The following is a 10,873-nucleotide window of genomic DNA, read 5'->3' as shown; positions in this document are numbered from 1 at the left end:
CCATGCCAACATGGACAAAAGACATTAAATGATGATGATGAAGATGATAATCAATCCCAGTACTTAATTTTAAATCTAGTACTTATTCTATCAGTCTTTTTTTACCAAATCACTAAGTTACAGGGACAAAAACCAACACTGGTTATCAAGTGATGGTAGTAATGGTAGTGGTGGTGGTGGTGGTGAATAAACACAAACTCAAAAACTTGCACTCACTCACACACCTGCATATATATTGTAGCAAGAGTATGACACCCTCTGACAAGAATAGACGGGACCACTACTACATATAAATAGTAGTGGTCTAACGTAGTTGGCAGTTCGTAGTTTGGTCAAGTAGGACTATATAATGAACTGAAAGCAAGATACTCCAAGGACTTGAAAGACGTTAGCCAAGAGATGGCTTGGAAAACATTTTTGACCAGTCCAGCGGTGACACCTCAAAAGGAAAAGGAAGGGGAGTAAACTGGATTTGTACAGCACCTCCTCAAACTGAAAATGTAAGCAAACTTTTTTTCCATGGAGATTAAGTTAGGGTGTATAAATGTACGCCGCTCTGGGTCAAAATGAAAACAAACTTGCTTCCTGAACGACCTTAGGTCACTGGAGTTAGATATATGTGTTGCAACTGAGTCTAAGCCGAGTGGGTCACAAGCGTTCACGCCCCATCTAAACGGCTACGACAAATTTATTTCTCTTAGTTGGGGGGAGGGGCAGTGACCTAATGGTCCTAGTCAGGAAAAACTTGGACATGCAGGTAAGTACAGTTTTTCTGGACCCAGAAGGTAGGCTGGTCATTCTGGATATGACACACATGAGTAAGCAGTTCTTCAGGTTGGTAGCTGTCTACGCTCCAGAGGAGGGTAGACAGACTGGTTTTTATCCAGACCTGGAGAATTTCTTAGTGACATCGAAAACTCTAGTTGTACTAGGAGACTTTAACACTATTCTCGACACATGGGTAGATGGTGTTGGTTCAGCTAATAGAAAGGGAAACCCTGGCCTCAAAAAGAGACAAAGATAAGAATAGTGTTAGTTGTCCATGCTTCTGTTGTGTCCCCTACACGGATCACAAGTTTGTGACATGTAGGGTGTACCTAGCTAAGTGCCATAGACAGGGACCCAGGTATTGGAAGATGAACAAGTCTATTTTGACTGGTAAAATCTTCCATGCTCAGATTAAGGAGTTAGTGCAGAAGGCATTAATAGGCACCATCATCAGTAACAGATGGTGGTGCATCCTCAAACAAGCTATCTGTTCAGAGTCTATTAGATTTAGCAAAGAGTTAAGTCTGGATAGGACTAGAATAGAGGGCAAATTAACAAAGAAATTAGAGGAGGCCATGGAGTCTAACTCTGCATCCAGGGTGTTGGTGACGAGAGAGGTTTTATATCATCATCTCAAAACCAAATACAAAGGCTGTAGGGTCAGAGCTAAACTTCATGCGATGGGAAGAAAGGGTATTAATGCTGCCAGATGGGCCTGTCGTGTGGAGAGTCGGAGAGGTAGAGATGCCTCTATCAAGTCTTTAATAGACAAACAGGGGTGTTCAATGGAAGGACAAGAGGAGATGCAGAAGGCTTTTCACCAAGTTGTTCGGGAGGAGTGGCAGGCTAGAACATGGGGAGCCCCTCAGGGACTTCATCACCGGTGGACCGTGGTTCTCGACACAGGAGGCGGAATGCTGTAAAGGGCCGATCACAGCTACGAGGTTGAAGAGGTGCTGGCCGAGTGCACCCAGGATAAAGCGCCAGGGTAGGATGGTCTGCCCTACGAGTTTTATTGTAGTATGCTGGACTTGTTTGGGCACTTACTGGCCTGCATCTACATGAACTGGCAGCAGAATGGGACAATTCCCAGTTCTGTGAGTCAGGGAGTGGTGACACTGGGCAGAAAAAACCTGAGCAAGGGGGATAATATCAATAATTTTAGGCCCACAACTCTACTTAATGTAGAGTTAAAGATTCTGGCCAAAGTGTTAGCTAAGAGGTTGGTGCGTGTCATGGAGAAACTTGTAGGGAAGGTGCAGACATGCGCCATCCCAGACAGGTCGATCCAGGACAATCTCCATCTTCTGCAATACACACGAGAGAAGGTGGGTAAATTATCCAGTAAAGGTGGAGTACTGGTCCATTTAGACCAAAGTAAAGCCTTCGATAGGGCAGACCAATGGTACCTGGCAGCAGTCCTGGAGGTGACTGGGCTGGGCCCAGATTTCCGTGGCTGGATCACTGCCATTTACAGCAGCATTGAATTGATGGTCCAGATAAACAGCTACCTGTCAGAGCCGTTTAAGATCGAGCGCTTGGTTCGTCAGGGGTGCCTCCTGTCTCTGATCCTGTATGTACTGGCTCTCAAGCCATTGCTGAAGAAGTTGGGAGATGACCCCGATAAACTGGGATGGTGTAAGCCTGTTTCTGCTTACGTGAATGACGTCACCATCACCATAGCTGATGAAACTCAGCTACCTTGTGTAGAAGAGGCAATCAAAGGTTATGAGGCGGTGACAGGAGCAAAAATCAACAAGAACAAGTCCATTGGTTTGCGACTCGGTATCTGGAGTGGCAAGATGACACCATCCAATGGTGTGGGGCACTGGACGGAAGGTCCTGTTAAGTTGCTTGGAGTCTGGTTTGGACCAGATTCCCACATAGAGAAGAATTGGAGTGAGGTAACAGACAGGGTGGCAGCCCTAACCTGGACCTTGTCCGAAAGGACGCTGTCCCTGAAAGGAAGGATAGAGGTGGTACCAGTGTTTATTGCATCTGTTATCACCTACTGTCGGACCATAGTCCTTTGCCCTGATTTGTAGCTAAACAAGTTGGAATGCCTTCTCTTTCGCTTTTTGTGGAAGGGATGAAAACTGCTTGTGAGGCAATCTGTCTGCTGTCAAGAACCGCTAAAGGGTGGGCTAGGGATGCCATGGCTGAGGATGCGCAAACATGTGCTGAGGCTGAGCTACCTCTGGCTCTACCTGGAGGGTGACCAGGAATGGAATTTGCTGGCGGAGAAATTCTTTCCGCGACTGGCCTCCGTGAAGAGATTCAAACTTGGGTTCATTAAAAGACGAAATCTGATGGAATGGCAAAAAGAGTACCAACAAGCACTCATGCTAATCCATAAGAGGGGCAAGGCCAGCAATGGAAATACCACCTAGGGGTTGGTAGAATTCAAGAGGGATGACGTCCTAGGAGAGGCTCTGCGACTCGATGAGGACCAACTAGCCAACCTGTTTGAAAGAACTTTCATGTTGGGAGACCTGGATAATTACCAGAAATCCCTGACCTGGCAATGCTATAGGAGTGCTCTACTTGTTTGGGATAAACTGTCCAGATACAGGGTGTCTGTACCACTGGTATGCCCAAGGTGCGAGCAGGATGACAAAACCATTCTGCACACCCTTGTTCAGTGTCTGGAAATTTCAGGCCTGATAGTTTATGCAGAACACATGTTGTCGCATGTAGGAAGAGTACAGTTATCAGCTGAGAGCATGATCAAGATTGTACTACCACCCGAACTGACAAAGGAAGGTGAGGCATGTTTATTATGCACAGTTGCTGTTGTGAAAGAGTGTATATGGAAAACGAGATTGAAAGGAATCGTGACGGAAACCTTCATCTCCGGCCCTGGTTTGCTATACTACTTCAGATATCATCTGAAGAGCAAGATAGGGCTGGGGAGGAGACACTTGTCGCAAAGTACGTTCGAGAAGAAATGGAAGGAAGTTGGGTGTGAATGACCCTACTTAATCTCATTGGGTAAAAAGACAAAGGGTAGCCGTTAGATTAGATGACTACGGGCTAAACCAGAATTTTTGATGTAAAAATTGTAAGCATAAAATGAAAAAACCGTGCAAACCAAAGGAGATGGCAACGTAGACGGAAAAGGTTCCTTTTTACCATGTCGCACGGTCGAACACAAAATAAGATATATAAGATAGAAGGCTCATCGTGAAGAGATACAAGCCAAGTGCCAGTAAAAGAACAGATTAGGACAGACAACAGATATGATTTATAATGAGAGTAAGTTTATTAACATAGTGAAACTGTTTTTGTCTGTGTGCGTGCATGCGACATATATAAATAACACAGTAGATAAGTCAGGCCTTCGTGTACAATAGAATGTATACAACAATGTGAAGTGACGGACAGTCGTATAAGCAATAGTGTGTGTACAATATGTGAGAGTGCAAGTGTGCGTGTGAATGAGAGGAAACACAGAACATAGAAAGAGTGTCTGTAACATAGACTACAAGTCTCAAACACTGAGATAGAGAAATACCAGTTCGTATTAGAGTTACACAAGGAGATAGAATGTTCATACGCAGGAAGTTGTGGCCAAGTAGCAGAGCTGTGGAATCACAATATGTGTGTTGAGCGTCAAATGCTGTGACTGTTTACCTAATACGGAATATTCTCGCTGGTTAGTTCTGATTGTTGCTCGTGAGTGGAAACAATCCACTCAAACAGCGTCGAGATAAAACCTTGTTTGTTGATATTGGTGTGTTCCTGGTGGTGGGGTTGCTGGCGCACGACATTGTGGTAGACAGTACATTGGTGGTGAAGACGTCGGCGCTGGAACTGGCTGTAGCTGTGTTCTGTATGTGTAGTCAACGACCAGACCTGTGAGAGATCTGAAATCGAAGACGATCGCCGTCGTTGGATCGGGCTTATTTATAAGCGAAAAAGGGCTCACCGGAAATCCAGTAAAACTCTCTATCACGTGACTTTATCCTTAGGCCACGATTGGACGTAATGCCCCCTTAGCAAGCAGAACATGGGGACAATTGCCGCGCATATAAGAACCAATCAGGATGGTGGACAGAAAAGCTCTATGGCAGCCGAAAACTAGATGTTAGCAGCTTCGTTATCATTTATGATTGAATGCCCGAGAGAGAGAGGTTTCACTACAAAGTAAAAACTGTAAAAAAATTTTTTAATTCTTCCTTCATATATATATTTTTAAGAACAATATAAAATAAGAACTCATAAACGCTTTATTTGTTTTGTAATGTCCTGTATTGTCCTTTCTGTATTTGATATTATCATAATAAAGAATGAAGTTCATAGTTTGTCTTTGAAGTCCAGGTACAGTTTACAGTTCAAGTTAGTGTGTTGGAAATATTGATTGATGATTCGTAAAATATTGTTGGTTTGTTACTGCCATGATTTCTATTTTGTATTATTAACACTGTTGCAGTGTATTCTTTATCTATCATCAGCAATATCAACTGTACTACGATATTGGAGGCATTAGGACTTAACATCAAGCGACGAGCATTTTTCGAAGCTCAAGTAGGTTATTTGACAATTTGTACATCTTACAAATTGTTAAATTATGGTGTAATACTTCGACCGTGCGAACCAAAGGAGGTGGCGACGTAGACGGGAAAAAGGCTCCTTTTTACCATGTCGCACGGTCGAACACAAAACAAGATATATATATAGAGAGAGTAGGCTCATCGTGAAGAGATACAAGCCAAGTGCCAATAAAGAGACAGATTAGGACAAACTCAACCGTTAGATATATAATGAGAATAAATTTATTAACATAGTGAAACTGTTTGTGCCTGTGTGCGCGTGCATGCGACATATATAAATAACACAGTAGATAAGTCAGGCCTTCGTGTACAATAGAATGTATACAACAATGTGAAGTGACGGACAGTCGTATAAGCAATAGTGTGTGTACAATATGTGAGAGTGCAAGTGTGCGTGTGAATGAGAGGAAACACAGAACATAGAAAGAGTGTCTGTAACATAGACTACAAGTCTCAAACACTGAGATAGAGAAATACCAGTTCGTATTAGAGTTACACAAGGAGATAGAATGTTCATACGCAGGAAGTTGTGGCCAAGTAGCAGAGCTGTGGAATCACAATATGTGTGTTGAGCGTCAAATGCTGTGACTGTTTACCTAATACGGAATATTCTCGCTGGTTAGTTCTGATTGTTGCTCGTGAGTGGAAACAATCCACTCAAACAGCGTCGAGATAAAACCTTGTTTGTTGATATTGGTGTGTTCCTGGTGGTGGGGTTGCTGGCGCACGACATTGTGGTAGACAGTACATTGGTGGTGAAGACGTCGGCGCTGGAACTGGCTGTAGCTGTGTTCTGTATGTGTAGTCAACGACCAGACCTGTGAGAGATCTGAGAAAACACAGAACATAGAAAGAGTGTCTGTAACATAGACTACAAGTCTCAAACACTGAAATAGAGAAATACCAGTTCGTATTAGAACATAACTGAGAGCTGCCGCAGTATCTGCCTGGATAATATATCCATCTAAACTCACTCACACACACACACGTATATATATGTGTGTGTATGTATATATATATATATATATATATATATGTGTGTGTGTGTGTGTGTGTGTGTAAGAACGACCGTGCGAACCCAAAAGGAGAAATGGTGACGAATGGAAAAACAGGGCTCCTTTTATTTAAACGCGTCACACGGTCAAACACAAAAATTATATCAAAGATGATATATATATGTTATACTTCGATAACATAGTGAATTCGTAAATGGCCAGTAAGGAAGACGATAGAACACAACCGTATGAGATGAATAACAGTATTATTTATTGTTGCATTAAAATGTATGTCTGTGTGTGAGTGAGAATGCGATATATTAAAACATAATAAAAGACAGGCCGTCGTGTAAAGAAAAGAGTGTGTGTAAGTGATACATGTATGTGTATGCGTGAGATACAGCATATAGAAAAAGAGTCAGTAACACATATAAGAATTTGCCAGTTCTTAGAGTACACAATAGTAACAGTCTGTATGTAAGAAGTTGAGGCGTGTGTGGCAGGGCGATCACTCGTTGTGATGTTAGGGCTTCCATGCCGAGCCGGGTTCTTGTATACAAATGTTCGTCGCAGGCTAGGTTCTTGTCTGTTGTCTATCGTGGCGAAGGTGAATCGCACAAACAGAGTTAGAAGTTCTGCGGTAGTTTTTGGTTAGCTGGTGTACGTAGAAGTCATGTTGACTGTGTTGGCGATGCTGGTAGTCGTAGTGTCGTGTTGACTGGCAGCGGCGATGCTGGTAGTAGTCGTAGAGTCGTGTTGCTGCTGGTAGTCGTAGTTGTACGAAGCTGTGATTGTTGTCGCTGGAACTGCTGCTCTGTGTGGTACACGGAACAGGTCTCTAAGAGATCTGAACCGAGACGATTAGGCGGGTATAATTTAGTCTATTTAAAACAAAATAGGGGCTCCAGAGAGGTATTAGGAAAACACTATCACGTGACCTTATTAGGAGCTGTGATTGGTCAGTTTGCGTTCTGGCGGGAACGGTACGAAGCAGTTGCCGCTTCAAATAATAATTAGTCATGTGATGACAATGAAAGAGATGTTTTCTACTACGCTCGCGTCTTTTCATATTTATAACAGCGGGGAAGATGGCTTCTTTGTGTATAATGGCGATAGGTAGTTTCACTACACACATATATATATATATATATATATCAAAATGATCACAGTTCCTTTCCAAGCAATAGGCTCATAAGGCTGATTTCGGAGATTCTGTGACCTATATACTTTCCCTTGGCTGGGAGGCCCATCCGTCATGGGATTACTCATTTTTGCCAGCTGGGTGGACTGAACCAATATAAAATGAAGTGTTTTGATCAAGAAAACAATGCATAGCCTGGTCCAGGAATCAAGACAGACAGACAGACAGATATACATACACACACATATATATATATATATATATATATATATATATATATATATATATATATATATATATATATATGCAGTTAAGTATATGTCCGGTCGGAGAGTGACTAATGGTTTCGCATCCATAAAGCGCTTAGCTTTATGGACGACTTGTCAGATGAGATACTTAATTGTATATAAATACATTACTGCTCCATGCTTTAGAGCAGGGGTTCTCAACCATTTCTTATCTAATGGACCCCTTTGATTACTATTTTATTCTGGTGGACCCGCACAGCCATTCAATGTTTAAGTACTAGTTTTATGTAAACTTCTTTCAAAATTCCTATTTTGTTTTTCACACATTAACTTGTGTAGGTTAAATTATGTAAAATATTAGAGAAAGGATCTAATTGTTTCTTACAATAATTACCAATACATGCACCTAAAGCAAAACTTTTTCAGAGGCTCTTAAAATAATACTGTTGTGCACAATTTACTATTTTGTTGCATGGACCCCCACAATCTTATATTGACTCTCAGAGACCATATGGACCACGTTTGAAAGCCACTGTTTTAGAGTGTGCTTCTTTTTTGGATATATGATACACTAACGATATCTATCTGTCTGTCTATCTATCTATCTATCTATCTATCTATCTATCTATCGGTGCAGTTAATTGTAACCTGAATGTATGATACACTGACGATCTATCTATCTCTATATATATAGTAATATTTTTCTCTTTTTCTAAAATTCATTACCTAGAGAACTGTATCTTCCAGCTTGCTCATGTTGTTCACCTAACCCCTCCCACCCGACCGCTTATCACCACCTAATCAACCAAACTGCTTGTATGAGTTGTCTCTTACTGCAAACATGTCTCCCTAGGCACACACACCGCCGCCACAAAAAAGTCATTAGTCACTAGTGTTCGCTACTGGTAACATGTAACCCGGTACAACCTGTCACATGGTCGGGTCGTTGGTGACTAAACTGGCAACCCCACCAAGCTTGCTTGGTGAGGAGGGTGATAGTTGGACACCCTGCAGGACAAAAAATAAAACTTGTCATAGAGGGCAGAGGAACTCATGAATAGTCAATGGCCAGTCCATATATTAGGGGGAAGATGGGGCTCCTTAACTGTGGTGAAGGCATCCCCTCTAGGAGAGGAAAACCCTGATATAAAACCAGGTCTTTGATTGCTGAGGGTCTCCTTAACAAGGTCATACTATCACCATACTCTGACTCATAGGGTAGACTAGGCTCTCCAGCTTGTTTATAGCGGCTCTTCTAGGAGATAGTAACCTCTGAAGAAAAAGCCTGAGGTGTGTTCTTGGTATTGTAGCACATATGTGCAGCATATTCTTGCTATCATCACTTCCATAAAGTGTGGCTGGTTCTACATAAACTTTCAATACTCACATCAAATCATTTGTGTGGGTTTTCTGACAACTTACATTTATTCATTCAATACGGCACAGCTTCAACTTGAAAAAATCAAAAAGTCCTCTGGCAAGAGAGTGAAAGCGACAGGGACAAGTAAAGGATATTACTGGAAGTCTCTTGCTGGATCTCTACACAGTTGGCAACCATTGGGTGATGGCCGTTCCAGCACAGAACTTGTGAGTAACTGTGCTGTCTGTGTCCTCCAGTGGTGACAAAGCAGGTCTATTTAGTCACAGCACAGGGGGAAGGGTGAGAAAAGGAGCCACAAACATTGCTTACTCACCTTAAACTTGTCATCCTGCTGCAGCTGTCTAGTTATTCAGTAATGCAGTCAAAAATCGAAGAAATCTGAGAATATTAACTTTGGTTCTTGGAATGCGTGCACTCTCCGAGACAGTCACTCAGCACCAGAATGAAAAAGAACACAGGTTGCCCTTGAACTAAAGAAATACAACATTGACATGACTGCACTCAGTAAAACTCATCTTGTAGGATCATCACAGTGAGAAGAAAGTAAAGGTGGATACCTATTTTTCTGGTATGGAAGAAATGAAGATGAGCCATGCCACTCTGGTGTTGGCTTTGCCATCAAAGCAGAAAAAGCCAGATCCCTTTTTTCTCTACCCAAAGGAATTTCTGATCGCATCATGACACTAACGTTGGAACTTGATCACAACACTCGTGCTACACTTGTCAGTTGCTATTCCCCAACCATGGTCAGCACCAAGCAGAGAAAGGATGAATTTTATAACTAACTCTGTGATGTCATCTCCAATTGTCACCATAAGGATAAATTTATCCTTATGGGCAACTTTAACGCTTGTGTTGGTACTGACTATCAGGCATGGGAGGGTGCACTTGGTCACCATGGTGTTGGTCGAATGAACTCCAGCGGTCTGTGAATGTTCTCCATCAGCAGGGAATTCAGTCTAAGCATCACAAATACCTTTTTTCAATGGTGAAATTGCTGCAAGACAACCTAGATGCATCCTAGATCTAAAGATTGGCATTTCATAGCTTATGTTATCACTAAGAAACAAGATATTAGGGACTTTAACATTACATGCTCCTTCCACAACACCTGATATCTCTCTGACCATTCTCCTCTCCATAGTAAGGCAACAATACACACACACGCACACGAACACATGTGCGCGCGCGCGCATGCTTGCACACACACACACACTTGTGTTTCTTTCTGTCTCTCTGTTGTAGCTGGAACAAGGAAGACGTGTTCTTGTCTGTCTCCTGTCCAAGCTTGATTTATGCGTTTGCCACCACGACCTCGTTTAGGCTTAGCAGCCCTTCCTGTTTGTTTTCAATGTCCTGTTTGTTTTCAATGTCCTGTTTGTGTAACCAATTTTGACCCTCTGCAAAAGCCCAAATCTTATTTAATTTGCCTTGTGGGAGCAACTCATTTATTGAAAGCGTATATTGTTGTTAAATGCTCAAAATGCGAAAGTAGAAAAATAGCCAACAGCTGATGGAGGGTCGTTCTTTATGTTGTTTGTCTTGTTTTCCATTTGTGTCTTTCGTTGTTTGAAAAAATAGTTCATATTTCATGCACTCGTACTTCGTAATTTTTTGTTGTACATGTTTCGTGACATCCTGTGCCCATATATGCATATATATATGTATAGATGTAAGTATGTACATATACGTATGTATATATGCACACACACACACACACACACACACACACACACACACACATATATATATATATATATATATATATATACAATTTGTTAAAGTCT

This window comes from Octopus bimaculoides, chromosome 8 (genome assembly GCF_046866305.1).
Source record: "Octopus bimaculoides isolate indiv1 chromosome 8, ASM4686630v1, whole genome shotgun sequence".
Taxonomy (NCBI): Eukaryota; Metazoa; Mollusca; class Cephalopoda; order Octopoda; family Octopodidae; genus Octopus; species Octopus bimaculoides.
This window is presented reverse-complemented; position numbering follows the sequence as displayed.